The sequence below is a fragment of the Garra rufa genome, chromosome 25 (assembly GCF_049309525.1).
Source record: "Garra rufa chromosome 25, GarRuf1.0, whole genome shotgun sequence".
Lineage (NCBI taxonomy): Eukaryota > Metazoa > Chordata > Actinopteri > Cypriniformes > Cyprinidae > Garra > Garra rufa.
Window position 1 is genome coordinate 33634747 of NC_133385.1, and position 12276 is coordinate 33647022.

General features: G+C 33.3%; 1 pseudogene; it reads right to left on the reverse strand.

Moving 5' to 3' along the window:
• Positions 1–4625: 4625 nt before the first annotated feature.
• LOC141301453 (protein NLRC3-like) lies at positions 4626–9505 on the reverse strand (annotated as a pseudogene).
• Positions 9506–12276: the final 2771 nt, after the last annotated feature.

The following is a 12276-nucleotide window of genomic DNA, read 5'->3' on the forward strand; positions in this document are numbered from 1 at the left end:
TCCATCATTTTGACTCATACAATGTATTTCTGGCTATTGCTGCAAATCAATAGATTTAAGCTTTACTTTTAAGTTGGTATTTTTTCCATTTTTTTTTCTTCCAGTTTTAAGTTAGATAACCCTTGTGAAAATCAAGTGTACTTGATTGTGATCATTTTTACTTGTAGGTATATGTTTTGTTTTTTAAGGTATATGTTTATTATAATTAATTATAAAACGGTTAGTTCCATTCCTCAATTCTGATTGGTCAGCAGCTGTGTCGTATTCATGATACGGCACTGCTATGACCGCTTCACTCAACGGTTTTGTGTATCATTGAACCCCCTTTAGCAACCACCCTTAGCAACGTAAACACAGCTGCAGCAGTTAGGGACTACTTTTTACAGCGGAAGGCAGTTAATGATTTTACTTTATGAAAACGTACAACTTAATATATATAAATTAATATATATTTTTGATTTTAATATTTTTATTGTGTGGTAACCGTTTTATAAAAGCAATAAGGTACTTGAGGCCGTGCTGTATCATGAATAAATCACGGCTGAAGGGGTTGCAGGCACTCCGCTTCGCGTCGTGTCTAACAACGCCCTTCAGCCGTGATTTATTCATGATACAGCACGGCCTCTCGTACCTTATTGCTTAATTAAATTATAATTAAATTATAAATAAATTACATAAAGAAAATCACCCTTAAAATTGTCCAAATTAATTTCTTAGTAATGCATATTACTAATCAAAAATTAAGTTTTGATATATTTACGGTAGGAAATTTACAAAATATCTTTATGGAACATGATCTTTACTTAATATCCTGATCATTTTTGGCATAAAAGAAAAATCCATCATTTTGACTCATACAATGTGTTTCTGGCTATTGCTGCAAATCAATTTAAGGTGGTATTTTTTCCATTTTCTTTTTCTTCCAGTTTTAAGTTAGATAACCCTTGTGAAAATCAAGTGTACTTGATTTTGATAAATTTTACTTGAAGGTATATGTTTTTTAAGGTATATGTTTATTATAATTAATTAAATTATAATTAAATTATAAATAAATTACATATAAAGATGTGCTTAAGTGTCCTAAGTGCGTCAAAACCACTCTGAAGTTCTGCTGATTTATTTTTTAAAATTAAAATTAAAAATAAATCTTTTTTAATTTCACTGCAAATAAAATGCAGTAACAGTACGTTTTTGAATTATCACGAATTTTCTTTTTAAATGTTGCACTATTTTTTTGTTCAAGTATCAAGTGTTTTCAAGTATTAAGTGTACTTCTTTCTCAAAGTGAACATTGACACATTCTGGTTTAGTCATTTATTGTACATAAATGTGACCCTGGACCATAAAACCAGTCTATTTTTTATATATTTTTTTTATTTACATTTATACATAATCTAAAAGCTGAATAAATAAGCTTTGTTAGAATATGGACGATATTTGGCCGAGATACAACTATTTGAAAACCTGGAATCTGAGGGTGCAAAAATACTGAGAAAAATGCCTTTAAAGTTGTACAAATGAAGCTCCTAGCAATGCATATTACTAATGAAAAATTAAATTTGGCTATATTTATGGTAGGCAATTTACAAAATATCTTCATGGAACATGATCTTTAGTCAATATCCTAATGATTTTTGGCATAAACAAAAATCCATCATTTTGACTCATACAATGTATTTTTGGCTATTGCAGCAAACCAATAGATTTAAGCTTTACTTTTAAGGTGTTTTTTTTTTTTTTCAGTTTTAATTTAGATAACCCTTATGAAATCAAGTGTACTTCATTGATAAATAAAATTTACTTGAAGTTATATGTTTTGTTTTTTAAGGTATATGTTTAAGTTTATATTAATTAAATTATAAATAAATATGTACTTAACTGAAGTTCTGCTGATTTATTTTTTTAAATAAAAATTAAAAATCAATATTTTTTTTTATTTTCACTGCAAATAAAATACAGTTACAGTAAGTGTTTGAATTCTCACGAATTTTCTTTTTAAATGTTGCACTATTTAAAAAAATATATGATTAAGTGTACTTCTTTCTCAAAGGGAACATTGACACATTTCTGACAAAACGCTTGTCAGAGTCATCACATTTGATTGAAGGGCTTCTCAATGAAATGTGTCTGTGTCATTGTGCACATTCACCTCTAGATGGAGACATTCTCAGGTTTTTTTCAGGTCTGTCTAAAGTTGACTAGTACTTCATACCTCTAAAATGTAAATTAACAAATGGATTGCACAATAACTGCCTTCTCTATCTTCTGTATGTAATGGTATTTAGTCTTAGTAGATTTACCTCTATTCCTGAGGTAAAATGTATGGGTAATTTAATCAGCACTGATCCTTAATGGATTCTGTGATGCCTCTCAATGTCAAAGTGTAACTCTTAAAAAAGTTTTAAAAACCCACTGTTTACTTTTTAAATCCCAACACAGCTCTATTAAAACAGCAATCAAACTAAATTCCATTACGCACTATTCACTAATCAGTACAGAGCAATGGATGAGTTTCACTAATGGATACAATGTATCAATTTTCAAATATGAAGCTCGTGTGTTAGCTTGTTAGCTATGTTAGCTTTCACAGCAGCTTTACAAAATAATAATAATAATATCCTTTGAATACAACTTCAATACTTTTTCTTATTACTAATGGTGCTAATGCTTTACTTTTTCTACTTTACTCACTTTGTTCATTTTATATTTACTTTTTATGAACTGGGAGATTCTTTAAACCACATAATTCACATACTATCGAGAGAACGAGAGAGACAGAGAAAGAGAGAGTATGCTGGAGTACACTATGTACACTAATAACAAACTTGTGGTTAAAATTAGCAACCAACACAAATGTTTTCTCTTAGGCAGTAAAACAGCTTTACAGTGTGTTCTACTGGTACAATAACATTTATGTAACCCTGGACCACAAAACCAGTCATAAGTAGCACAGGTATATTTGTAAAGGGTCAAGAATATTATTTTTTTCTTTTATGACAAAAATTATTAAGATATTAAGTAAAGATCATGTTCCATGAAGATATTTTGTACCTTATAATTTATTTTTTATATTAGTTTGATTTAGATTATTTAGCTTATAAAGCTTGTTTATTCAGCTTGTATGGGTTTATGGTCCAGGGTCACATATGAGACAAATGAATAATAATTGACATTTTGTGTCAATGTCATTGTTACAATGTATGTAGACGTTTTAAGTGAAGAAGAATTTATTTTTGTATTCAACAGTTGTCTGAGAAAGATCTGTTCTCTGCACAGAAACAAATGCTTGACAATTAATAGAATTGGACTGAATCCAGTATTAATTTAAAAGAACACTGACAGTAATACGTAATGATCTAGGTCATGTCAAACTGGACAGTAAACAGCCTGTAGATTTATATATTAAACACAGGAGATTTACAGTGAACAAATGGCAGGAATGTAATCTGAAATAGATCTGGAGAGACTGGTTCATTTGATTTTGTTTCACATTCAGTTCTGAGAAGACAAGAGGATCTCAGTGACTTTGGAGTTCAAAATACACACACAAATCAAATTAGTCAACATAAAATATTTTTTGTCCACCCTGTCAGCCCAAAAGCAGAAGATGAAGTGTTGGTAAATATGATTGGAGTTTATTGAATGATTTAAGTTACATCTGTTTCCATGCTCAGTTAGACATGGTCTGACCAACACACATTTAACAAGTGTTATTATACTAAAACAAAAATGACTGCTTTACAACGTCATCCTGTGATGATAAATCTTTGTAATGGAGATTTTCTATCTCTAACTTAGCACTCAACATACAATAATGATTAAACAGTAACAAAAAGATAACACAAATTATTGAAATGTTATATACGTGTAGGAAGTGATGTGGAAGAAATGAAGAAACAGAATGAATGACTTACAACACACAGTACTTTGCAAAAGTATTCATACGCCTTCATTTTTTTGTACACGTTTTATGTTGCTGCCTAATGTTAAACTGCTTTAAGTTACTTATTTACCCACTTAAATCTATACTCCATACATCATAATTAAAAAGAAAAATAGAATTGTCATAACTTTGTGAAAAAAGAACCTGAAATAAGTACTTTGCATAAGTATTCATACCCTTAAGTCAGTACTTACTTGAAGCACCTTTACAGCCTTTTGGGACTTTTTGGGTATGATGCAAGAAGATTTGCTCATCAGCTCTACATGCTTTTTTGAACCTTCAATGCAGCAGATTTTTTTCTGAACTCTCCCACGGCTCTGTGCCTTGTTTCTGAGCTCTACAGGCAGTTTTTTTTTTTTTTTTTTTTGACCATAGGGCTTTGTTTTTGCACATAACACAAAACCTGTTCTTAACCTTACCTGTATCCCACATCAATAACAGCAACAGTGTTTTGTAATTCATCAAAACAATAAGAATAAAAATAATTTTTTTTTTTTTTTTTTTGCAGTAGTTAAAGTCATCTAATATAAAGTGGGACTGAATATGCATACTAATTTTACACATTTGTGTTTAACCACATTTAAATGTACAACATGCATTTACCATTTCTGTAGTTAAAATGTACATATATAATATATATTTAATTCATGCAATCTTTTAATAAATAGACATATGACCATAATTAGGAAGGAGGTAGAAGTAAGTTGTTTGCCCGTTGTGTAATCTCACACAATGACAGTGTGGACTCAAAAACCTTAAACCCAGCATAGAGGGGTTCAGTAAATTTGGTGTTGAATGTGTATACGTGTGTGAGTGTGTGTGTGTCAGAGATGCTGTAGAAGGACAGAGTGCCAGCCGGCCAGTCCAGATACACTCCTACTCTTATAGAGAGAGGTGAAGGGGCAGGAATGCTTTCGGTCTGATTGTCGTGCCAGACAACAAATCCACCAAGAGTGCTGAAAAGACACCAGGACTTGTTATTATATCCAAACTCACTGATAGTCCCTTGCTTCCTGTTGATTGTTTTATAGGCCACTGCTATACGAGCCCAGCCGGTCCGTTCAACCTCCCAATGGCGTCCATTCAGACTCTCTCGACACAGAACCTGAGGAACATCTTTAAATCTCTCTGGATGATCAGGATACGGCTGCTGCTCTTCCACATATTTCACCTCTCCGTTCTCAGACAGAATGAGTTGAGTGTTTGCTGTATTTGGATCCAGTGTGAGATCACAAGAATCTGATCACAAGAAGAGAGACAAACAGAGATGTATAATTTGTTTGTTGTCAATAAAATGTGCAAGACTGTTTCGAAAGAACCTACATTTTTGCAGTCCTGGTTGGATCCTGAAAGGCTCTCAATGGTCCAAACTACAATGACACATGCACACACACAGACAAATATACAGACATAAAGAATTTTAAGTACATAGAGAGCCTTAATACAAAGAGTCAAATCCAATGCTTTAGGACATAGTGAACAGTTTAACAGGAAAAACCTTTAATGTATTCATAATTCATATTTAAATTCATATGTAAATGAGTTGGACTTAGTAACTCTGTTATTTAATATTCATAAAATGGAGCAATTCTGCTTGTGTTGTACTTTCACTGTAAAATGCCACAAAATATTTATAAACAGCAGTAAAATGCAACTATATTTTTTGAGGTAACATGGGGATTTAATTACAGCATGGAGAGATTAAATGTACCAGGAAAATATATATATGATTTTAATTTCTAAACAGTGACCACGTTTACATGCACACGAATAATGAGATTATTTCCATAAATCAGAGTAAGGACTTAATCGCATTATGATGTTTACATGTCAAGAGCAAAGCTTTTCACTACGTTTACATGGAATTTCTATTATTCCTATTATTCGCTAAGAATTGTGGTTACTTTTTTACCACCAATATTCACTTAAATAAATGGATTTAAGAGTAAGAGTAGGAGTGTTACTGGCCGCTATTTTAATTAATTTACATCTGATGCAAGACGTCTGCATATGGTTGTATTGCATGCTTTAATTCTGCATCCTAGAAATGAGATGGAAATTCATCACAGAAATGTAATAACAATGCCACTTCAGCTGGGTTTGTTTACACTGCCGTTGCATTCTACACTCCATCTACGTGCTTACATGCCTGTATATTTCGATTAAAATTGGCGTGTTAATGCGATTATGCTTGCTGCGATTATGAGCTTAATCACATTATTATAATCGAAGTATTGCGTTTACATGAGGTAAAGTTTAATTGCAATATTACCAAAATCTCATTATAATCGCATTAAGAGGGTCAATGTAAACGCACTCAATGTTTTGTCTTGTGCTGCAAACATTAAGATTTCTTAACTTGTACCCCACGTACTTGAGTATCTCCAGTGAGCAGGTTGGATCTATCAGTTTGTCAGAGAGCAGCTTGACTCCTGATTCCCCTGGGTAATTGTAGCTCAGATCCAGTTCTTTCAGATGTGAAGGATTTGAACTCAGAGATGAAGACAGATAATGGCAGCCTTCTTCTGTTACCATGCAACCTGACAACCTTCAGAAACACATCAACAGATCTTAGTTTTAAACCAATTTACAATTCCTTTATTTCCTTTAAATAATCTTAAGAAACTCCTGCATTATTAACAACTTGAGAATTTGTGTCATGTTCTAAACTACCTCAGTATCTCCAGCTGACATTTTTGACTCTTCAGCCCATCAGAGAGTAGCTTCACTCCTGAATCATGCAAGTCATTGTTACTAAGGTCCAGCTCTCTCAGGACAGAGTCATAGGATTGTAGAGCTGATGATAAAGTTTCACAGGACTGAAGAGAGAGATTACAGCCAGCAAGACTAAAACAGAGCACACAAAATTGTCTTGCTTAACCTCATCTTGGAATTAGTGGAGTTTCAATCATTTTTGCATAAAAACAGATCAGAACATTCTAAAAATAAACAAAAGAAAGTGTAATTCCATTCAGAAGGGAACCTTCATTGTTAAAGGATGAAAGGATGATTCAATGTAAGGATGAAAGACTCACAGTGCTTTTCTGCATTTGATCACAGCTGGTATTAGTCTTCTTCTACCTTCATCTGATGTATTGCATTTCCGGAGATCCAGTTCATCAAGCACCTCCTCTGACATCTGAAGCATGTAGGCAATTGCTGAACAGTGAGCAGGAGAGAGTTTCTTCTCTGAATTTGTTTCTGATTTCACAAACTCCTGAATATCACAGGACAAAGTGTGATCTTTCACTTCCAGCAGACAGAGGAACAAATTAATCGATCTTTCAGTGGAGAGTCCTTGTCCATCTTTGATCTTCTCTTTAATGTATTGAGTTGTTTTACTGATGCTCTCTGAGCTGTTTTCTGTGTCTGTCAGTAGACCCAGTAGGAGTCTCTGATTGGACTCCAGTGAGATGCCTAGCAGGAACCGCAGGAACAGATCTAGGTGTCCATTTATACTTCCTAAGGCTTTATCTACTGCACCTTTATGCAAATTGTGCATTGCATCAAAAGTCTTAAGGGCTTCCATTGTGCTGCTTAAGTAGCAGTAAAACACATAGAAAGCAGCAAGAAACTCCTGAATGCTCAGATGAATAAAGCAGTACACTTTGCTCTGATTAATCGCAGATTCTTCCTTAAAGATCTCAGTGCAAATTTCACAAAACACTGAGGAATCAGTGACATCTATGCCACTCTTTCTCAGGTCCTCCTCATAGAACATCACATTGCCCCTCATCAGTTGTTTGAAAGCCAGTTCAGCAAGTTTTACAATCACTTCTCTGCTGGACTTTAGGAGTTTCTCTGGATCTCTTCCATCATACTTTCTCCTAATCTGAATCAACAGAAAGTGGATGTACATTTCAGTCAATGTTTGAGGGATTTCTGCATTCTTATCTTCTTTAAGGAGGTTCTGAAGTACAGTGGATGAGATCCAGCAGAAGACAGGTATGTGACACATGATGTGGAGGCTTCTTGCGCTTCTAATGTGTGAAATGATTCTGCTGGCTTGATGCTCATCATTGATTCTCTTCCTGAAATATTCCTCTTTTTGAGAGTCATTGAAACCCTGAATTTCTGTTACACGGTTAATGAATGGCATTTGATTGGCTGCTGCTGGTCTTGAGGTGATCCAGATGAGAGCAGAGGGAAACAGATCTCCTCTGATGAGGTTTGACATCAGCATACCCACTGAAGAAGGCTCATTCACATCACAGACCTTCTTGTCATCTAAAAAAAGTGTCATTCTGCTTTCATCTAGACCATCTAAGATGAATACAACTTTGCACTCCTCATAAATCTTTGAGTCTAGATCTTGAACTTCAGGATGAAAGTCCAGCAGAAGTCTGTGAAGACTGTACTGATGATCTTGAATCAAGTTCAGCTCTCTAAATGGAAACACAAACATGAAATCTACATCCTGATTGGCTTCTCCCTCAGCCCAGTCCAGAATGAACTTCTGTACAGAGACGGTTTTTCCAATTCCAGCGATGCCTTTAGTAAGAACAGTCTTGATTTTGCCTTTCTCTTCATATCCTGGTTCAGACAAGGTTTTAAATATGTCATTACAGTTGATTGAATTGTGTTGTGTTTTTTGAGATTTTTCCATCTGTAAAACCTCATGCTCTTCATTTACCCCTTCTCTCTCTCCTTCTATGATGTAGAGCTGTGTGAAGATCCTGTTCAAGAGGGTTACGTTCCCTTGTAGTTTGTTTCCCTCAAATAAGCATTCATACTTGTTCTTCATGCTGGTTTTGTGTTGGTCTTTGACTCTCTGCAGGACTGCTTCAGTTCTTTCCTGCCTGATGTGAGTCTGGTTGTGGAATGCAATTGTACCATCTATATCCACATTTCTAAAATTTAAATGAAGAACAAAATGGCAATAATAGGGATTGCAATGACTGTTAAAGATTTTAAGAAACATAGTGTAGATTATATGTGTTGCATATTTTGGAGAAAATTAAGTGTTCATTGGGTTCCATATATCATTATTTATTTGAGATGAATTGCTGTAAATCATAAACTAAGTATACTAACTGTGAAGTAGAGGCCACTGTTACACCACTGAAAACAAGTGGTCTGAGCATGGAATTTGTACTCTTCACAGACACACCGCTTGGTACTGGTGATTCTGATCTCAGTGTCTTCTTGCTGCTGTTGGTTGCAAAAGACAAACAAGTATGTGTCATGTATAGGAACAACCTTACAATCAACACTGGCTTTTAGACTTTTAGACACATTTAGTTAAGGCACATTCAGTTTTATCTGAATAACATAATTTCACACAGCACTGATAGACATGGCCAGTGCAGGCAATCACCAGATTACAGTTTGTCACTTCTCAGAAATTCCACAGCCCATCAAATACAGATTGAACTTGGCATAACCCCAAAAATATGTCTTATAGTGTTGGCCAGCATCTGTCAGAAATCAAACCACTGATCTTGGCATTATAAAAGCTATGCTCTACTGAGCTACAGCGATATAAGTCACCATCATAAGAAGAATGTCATACCTTGAGTCACTGGAGGTGACTTCATTCTCTCTTTTCTCATGGAAACTCATTTTGGAAGAACTTCCCTCTTAATCTAAACAAGATATTTGTAAAATACATAAAATTAAAACTAAACCAGATACACAAACAAAACAATCACAACATGTCATACACTAAGTACAGTATTGCTCCTTTAAAGCAGCGCTGTTAAATAAAAACGTATCCCTCACTGATTTTAAATTTGAATATAAAAGAAAAAAAGAAAAAGAAAAATTTAAGCAGATAGAAAGCTAGACAATTAAATACAGACTGTTGTACCTGTTGATTAAAATGTAAAGTTTTGTATAGTACAAACGATACTGTACTGCACAATGAGCTTTTACTCAAATCCACTAAATTCTAACTAAAACAAACACAAAACTCCTGGTAAACTCAAACTCAAAGATAACTCAAGATCCGCTTGTGCAAGGAGCTGCCATACATCATTGCAGTGTGTATCCACTGAAAACGTAATATATATATTTTTAATAATAGTAAAAAAAAAAAAAAAAAATACTATTATTTAGTATTATATATTATGTGTAAATTGTGAACTCCATTAATGTTACCAACTGATTTATATATCTACATGGTTACATGAAGAATAAATGTTGACCTTACCACAATATGCTGCCACCTAAATGTCCAGGCATAGATTTAAACCCTCAAAATCACACAATTTCTTTTACTTTCATTTAGGCTCTTGGTCAAGGTGACTCTTGTCTCATGAGTTGCTCTCCCTCTAGTGGCGCAGAACAAACTGTATGAGGGTCAAAGTCACTATAAAGTGCCTTTTGGTGTTATTCAGTCATTCAGTCATCATCAACATTATGCAAAATATTGAAATTCTAAAGTTTTAATATAAATTGCCAAATATTCACACACATACAAATATAATGATAAGTCTCTTGAAATATGTTTTTGGCATGTCCCTCACAGTGTAAAAAGCAGATAAATTATATAAAATTAAAATTCTTTTTAAATGTTCTTATTGTGCTTAGTTATTTGATAAAACACTGATTAAAATTGGAAAAAAAAATAATTTTGATAATTTGTATTCTGTTTTCATAATAATATTAAACATTTTGGATGTGTACCTGAAATTGCTGTCCACCCTTTCATAATGTGGTAAATGCCCCTTTAAGAAACCCTCTGATTTGTACTCAGTGTCCTCCCCACTGCCATTTTGCCTCTCTTCAGTGGAGGTTAAAACATCTGATGCAAGTAAACTAAGTATCTACACTTATATTTCCCAATTATCATCATATTGTCTTTGAAGTTGCATGTTGACAAGCTTAACATGTCCATTTTCAATTTCAAAATATGCATTTTAAACAGTCCACATTCAGTTTCAACAATGAACCACTTTGCTGAGTGAAGGTACACCATGTTTATTAAATGCTAACATTAACCAAAAAATGCCCACCAAATGTTTAATAGCAAGGGCTGTTGATTTAATATGTTAAATTGGTGTGATTAACAGTTTGGAAAAAATGTTGAATTGATGAATGCATTTAATGCACCCCAACCCAGAACTGTATGACATCTTACATTGCATGCAGATGCATAGTGATGAACACGATGCATGCATCTCACTGCATGATGTAGTTAATTAGAATGCAGTTAAAATATGCTTAAAATTCAAGATAGGACAAAAAATTGTCCTTGTATTATATTTTTATCATATGACAGTCAAGCAATCACACAAGCAAAAGTGCCATTTTCCTGCATATCTGCTCAATGGCAAATGTGATATTGATTTTATACAACAGTTTAATAAACAAAACAACAACAAAATTACATTTTAAACACCATACTGTCAATATTGTCTGTGTTTATTCTATTTATAGTCTAAAAGAAACATTGTTTTTTAACAAATAACTTTTTAACAAAGTGAGGAGCTTTAGTTTTATATTTAGAGTATCATTTAATTTTTTTACTTTCATAATTTAATATTCATTTTTTTTTAAAACCCCATTAATACTCATTAAAAACATATTAATCTCATAGCATTATATGTATGCACGTTTAATTTCAGTGTAAACAGTCTGTGTTAATGAAATGCCAAGATGCAGCTTCTGTACCAAGCCTCTGCAGTGCAAGAGATTTATATATACAGTCATGTGAAAATATCTGTACACCCTATTCAATTCTATGGTTTTCGGTATCAGGACATAATACAAAAAAATAATTTACTTTGTTCGCCCTGTCATGCCAAGGTACACCCTTTCATCCTGTTGTCCAACCTGTCATCTTCATCTTTTATGAAAACAAACTAATTATTTTAACAAGTAAGCAAAACATTTTGTGTGATTTATTTATAAAGAAATGAGGACCAGTTAGTATTGACTGAAAGTCAATACTAACCAGACATTTTTGTCATTTGATTTTATTTAGAAAAAAAAAATTCAAATATTTTATAAGGAAACAACTATGTAACAGTATTTTCAATTCAATACTTTGCTGACTAAGTTAAATGTATTGTTGAGAAAAGGACAAAATTTCTAAAAATCTACATTTTATATCACAATTCAATGAAAATGTATATAATCTACTTTGAATTTGTCCATGACAGGGTGGACATATTTGTTTCATTTGTTTGCAGATATGACCAATATGCATTTCTGACAGCATACAACAAATATGAAGTTTAATAGAAAATCTCATATTTATAGTTTGGAAATTGTGAAGGCTCAAAGGCACTTTATAGTGATATTGACCCAGTACACATCCTGCAGATTTATATATGAAACACTGGAGATTTACAGTCAACAAACGGCAGGAACAGAATCTGGAATAGATC